Below are 6,000 nucleotides of genomic sequence, written 5' to 3'. Positions count from 1 at the left end.
GTTCTGAGATGATGTTCTGATTAATGACAGATTCTGTTCACCCTAAGTCATAATTGTCATGTAAGAGAAACAAAATTCAGAAGAGTTCTTTAAAGGCAGTCACGTCATTTCAAAGATTGACTACTACAAAGCTCTCTTCCAGCCCTCAACCTGCAGGCAGAGAACAAGTCACATGGAAAGAGTTGGTAACAGTGCATTGTAGGTCCGCTGCATCAAGAAAATTCTGGAAAGGCAACCATACAACATAATAGTGAAGGTAAAAAAATATCATTGAAAGCATCAGGGTGACAGATCTTTTGGAAGGTAACGTGACTTTTGGGCTTAGTCCGTATATAGAACCTACCAATGTTACATGCCACACCACACTGAAAAATGTGAGGGTATTGAACCAGTACTGCACCAATACCATTGTATTCACATTCTAGTTACACTGGTCAATCCCAGAAATTACCAAATATTGGCCACTATCTGTTGCAAATTTTGCCTCTTTCACTGTTCAATATACCTCACTGTATTTCAGAATTCCAGCCATATATATTCCAACAAAAATGAGGTAATATAAATCGCAACACAAACTTCGCCATTCTCACACCAGTAAACAGCCAACAAATTTTGAAAATTCTCCAAAAATACAATAGTGAGTACATTTAGCAGCACAGAAATTAGCTAGCGCACTACATATACTTAAGCAGTTGTTTATAGGTAGATCAATTGGAATTTGAGCCACTGCATTATATTCAGCTCCTACCATCTATGAAATTTTAAGCGTAACATCATCTAATTAATATGTTTTTCTATTTATTTATTGTTCCGTGGGACCAAATTAAGGAGAAGTCTCCATGGTCATGGAACGAGTCAATACATGAAATTATAACATGATATTAGAAACAGATAAAATGAAATATAAAAAAACGTATTCAGGTGACAAGTCGTAAGTTTAAATAAAGAAAATCAGCAATGTAACACTGGAATTTGCTTAATTTTTTAGCTCTTCCAGGAGCTCCTTGACAGAATAGGAGTAAGCCATGAGGGAACTCTTCAGTTTGGACTTAAAAGAGTTTGGGCTACTGCTAAGAATTTTGAGTTCTTGTGGTAGCTTATTGAAAATGGATGCAGCAGAATACTGCACTCCTTTCTGCACAAAAGTCAAGGAAGTGCATTCCACATGCAGATTTGATTTCTGCCTAGTATTAACTGAGTGAAAGCTGCTAACTCTTGGGAATAGGCTAATATTGCTAACAACAAATGACATTAAAGAAAATATATACTGTGAGGGCAATGTCAGAAGTCCCAGACTATTGAATAGGGGTCGAGAAGAGGTTCTCGAACTTACACTACTTATAGCTCGAACAGCCCGTTTTTGAACCAAAAATACCCTTTTTGAATCAGAAGAATTACCCCAAAAAATAATACCATATGACATAAGCATATGAAAATATGCGAAGTAGGCTACTTTTCGTGTTGAAGTGTCACTTATTTCAGATACTGTTCTAATGGTAAATAAAGCAGCATTTAGTTTCTGAACAAGATCCTGGACATGGGCTTTCGACAACAGCTTACTATCTATCCAAATGCCTAGGAACTTGAACTGTTCCGTCTCACTTATAATATGCCCATTCTGTCTGATCAAATATCGGTTCTTGTTGAATTGTGAGTGAGAAACTGTAGTCTTACTGTGATTTAGTGTCAAATTATTTTCCACAAGCCACGAACTTATTTCATGAACTACATTATTTGTTACTAAGTCAATATTATACACAAGATCCTTCACTATCAAGCTGGTGTCACCAGCAAACAGAAATATTTTTGAATCACCTGTAATACTAAAAGGCATATCATTTATATAAATAAGAAATACCAGTGGCCCCAGCACCGATACTTGGGCAACGCACCACTTAACAGTGCCCTATTGGGACTGAACATCACTACTACTCTCAAAATTGCGGAGAATTACCTCCTGCTTTCTGTTCTTAAAGTAAGAGGCAAACCTATTATGAGCTACTCCCCTTACTCCATAATGGTCCAACTTCTGCAGTAATATTTTGTGGTCAACACAGTCAAAAGTCTTCGTTAAATCAAAGAAAACACCTAGTGTTCGCAGCCTTTTATTTAATCCATCCAAAACCTCACAGAGAAAAGAAAATATAGCATTTTCAGTTCTTAAACCATTTCTAAAACCAAACTGAACATTTGACAGCAAATTATGTGAATTTAAATGCTCTAGTAACTTTGTATATACAACCTTCTCGATAACTTTGCAAACACCGATGGCATAGAAATAACTCTAAAATTGTCAACATTATCAATGTCTCCCTTTTTATAAAGTGGCTTCACTACCGAGTACTTTAATCGATCAGGAAACCGAGCACTCCTAAAGGAAAAGTTACAGATATGGCTAAGTACTGGGCTAACATACATAGAACAATACTTCAGTATTCTGCTAGATACCCCATCACATACATGAAAGTTCTTGGTCTTTAGTGATTTAATTATTAACTCAATCTCCCTCTTGTCAGTATCATGGAGGAGCATTTCAGGTAACAGTCTCGGAACACTTTTTTCTAAGTGCGCTATATGATTCCCTGTTGGGAGTAGGTTTCTATTTAGTTCACCTGCTATATTCAGAAAGTGATTATTAAATACTGTATATATATGTGACTTATCAGTAACATGGACATTCCCACTATGTGCACTGATTCTATATTCTCGACCTGTCTCTGCAGACCAGCCACTTCCTTTACGATTGACCATATGGTTTTAATTTTGTCCTGAGACTTAGCTATTCTATCTGCATACCACATACTTTTTGCCTTCCTAATAACATTTTTAAGCACCTTACAATACTGTTTGTAATGGGCTGCTGCATTTAGATTTTAACTGTTTCTAACGTTTTGATATAATTGCCACTTTGTTCTACAAGATATTCTTATCCCTCTAGTCAGCCACCCAGGCTGCCTGTTTGTGCTAGTACCCTGTTTTGAACGTTCTAACGGAAAGCAACTTTCAAAGAGCATGAGAAAAGTCTTGAGAAAAGCATTATATTTATCGTCTATTGTATCAGCGCTATAAACATCTTGCCACTCTTGTTCCTTGATAAGGTTTACAAAGGTCTCTACACCAACTGGATCAGCTTTCCTAAACGGCTGATGACTATATTTAACATGTGTTGCAGAACAAAAATCTTTTAGAGTTAAAATTTGTGCATCATGATCTGAAAGGCCATTCACCTTTTTGCTAACAGAATGCCCTTCTAGTAATGAGGAATGAACAAAAATGTTGTCTATGGTTGTTCTACTGTTCCCTTGCACTCTCGTTGGAAAGAATACGGTTTGCATAAGATTATATGAATTAAAGAGGTCTACCAGCATCCTCTTCCTTGCACAATCGCTTATATAATTAATATTGAAGTCACCACATATAACTAACTTTTTGTATTTCCTGTAAAGTGAACCAAGAACCTCCTCTAGCTTTAGCAAAAAAGGTTGTGAAATCGGAGTCTGGGGATCTATAAATAACAACAGTTAGAAGTTTAGCTCCGTTAAATTTAACCACACCTGCACAACATTCAGACACCACCCAGACTGATACTACAGATCAGCTTTTATTTGAAAATGCATATGCCAAATATAAAAAACTGACACACAATGCATGCTAGGGAAGACATTATAGCACGATGGTCCACCAATCTACTCATGTGAGCTGGCTCATGCCACAGCAGTGAGCAACTGCTTGACCCAGCACGTAACAGTGCAGGAAAGTGCAGGCAGGGGAGGGAAGAATCTGAATAACATAGTTCCACAGAGAAACTGTTTTCAATGAGTGAGTTCTATGGCCACTAATGTTAGTTCTAAAGAGATGTATTGTCATGATGGCTAATTAATGCCTTTTATGAAACATTTATTTTCTAAGACTGTTACATTTGTGACAAATTACAATTAAATGAAACTTACATTTATTTTAATTGGTGAAGTGAAGAACATGGGGCAGGTAAGTGTGAAACAAATTATTCCTAATGACTGTTGCAGTCGTAGGATAAATGCTGTTTTTAGACAAAGTTAAAATTGACATCAAGTAGTATTTTGTGACTTTCACTCAAATGTTAAACAGAAAAACACTGGATATCAATGAAGACTGCTATTTTGCTTTTCACTAAACACCAATGTCTGATACCACTTTCTGAGCACTGCTAATTTGAAGATACACTTTTAAGTTGATTTCTGTCAGTGAGGCTGTGTGGATAGATTTTGTTCTCTTCATTGTGGACGGAAGTCTCTCATACAAATATGTAGGTCCAAACCCTGACATAATCACAGTTGCAAAGTTGTGAAGTCTTGGAAATTTATGACAAGATTTTTTTTGTTTTTATAAAAGTCTGAGAGATTTATTTTATTATGAAACTTATTACAACTGTCACACTGTAAGTCTATAAGCCATAACTGCAGCCTTTCATCAATTTAAAATGAACTATTCTTCACCTTAAGTACTGTGCTCTTAGTACCCATGCTTGTGTCTAAGGCTACGGCAAATTTAACACTTGGGTATTCCTCTGAAGCCAGCGCACAGTTTGCATTTCCCTTGGTACATCAAGCACTCACTTTTCAGGCAGTGAGTGAGCCCGAGCACTTGTGCTTGTGTTGCAACCTCCTTAACAGGTCTGCACTACAGTACGGCAGCTAGGTGACATGTAGTGAAAGCAGCATTCATCTGTTTTATCAGAGGCATGCCATATACCTCCAGTCCCATTTAATATCTTTTTCATTTTTGTTTTATTTATTACATGAAGGATATGCCCCAATGTATTTGAATAAATGTACGAGTATCTTATAGTATACGATAAATGTGACGACAATGCAGAGCTTACTTAAAATTCAAACTAAATTATAAGTGAGCAATGAATACATGCCATATGAGGACAGGTAATGGTAATTGACAAATATTGAAAACACATTTCATTCACACAGTTTTCACTGTTAACTATTTGAAAACAATAATGAAGTCACCAGCAACTATTCATTACTTACATTGTGCAGTGAGGAACTTAACGTGAAATGCAATCTGGTCAGTACGACCTAACGTGTTCCTACATTCCCCGACTGGGATTTCCTCTGTGATCAATTTCTGGGTCAGTGACAAGGTTTTCTTCAGACCTGTCACCACTTAATTTTTACATGAATAACCTACCTACACACAATGCAGCAGGTTTGGTGAGAGATCAAATTCGAGTGGGATATCTGCCATATTACCAACGAAAGTTAAGAGGGGTTACCATAAAATTTTATTTATCACCTACAAAAAGTACTTACTGTTGTTTGTTTGCAAGTTCATGTGTACACTGCTTGTAGACACTGAAATCCCTGTGGAACAGTACCACATCATGACAGTAGAGGAGCCAAAACAAAATGATTTACCCATCTCCATTTTATGAGTGGGCTGCTCAAGTCTGTTCCACCTCCTCTAGCATTTCAATGTCTACCAGCACTTCAGACATGTACATGCAAACACCACCATCCACCTCTACTTTTTGGAAGTGATAATTAAAACTACTGCTTAAAAATCTGGTATATTTTGGTGATAAATGACACCAGAACATAGCACTCTGAATAATCACAATAAGTTCATATACAATGCATAGCTGTAAAGTGTTCACAAGAACAATCTGTAGCATTGGCTAACATTATTATAGAAAATTACTTGTCTATACTAGAGTTAGTTGTGCACACTAACAGTTCCACATCAAACATTATACTAACTACATTTAATGTGAATAAAACACCGTCACACTTTTCTTTTTTGTCCAACCTGCCAAAAAAAACCAGTAAAACTCAATATCATGTTTCAACTTTTATTTTGATATAAGAAACACATCTAAATAACATTTACACTTCCAGAAAAAAAAAACTTTAATGTGATGCACGCATACCATATTTTATGGACTATCGGCTGCACTTTATTCACAAAAAATATAAAAATGTCTGCTGTTTGATTTAAAATTTTCACCAG

This window comes from Schistocerca gregaria, chromosome 3, assembly GCF_023897955.1.
Source record: "Schistocerca gregaria isolate iqSchGreg1 chromosome 3, iqSchGreg1.2, whole genome shotgun sequence".
In the NCBI taxonomy this organism is placed as follows: Eukaryota; Metazoa; Arthropoda; class Insecta; order Orthoptera; family Acrididae; genus Schistocerca; species Schistocerca gregaria.
The sequence above is the reverse complement of the archived record's forward strand: the minus strand, read 5'-3'. Positions refer to the sequence as shown.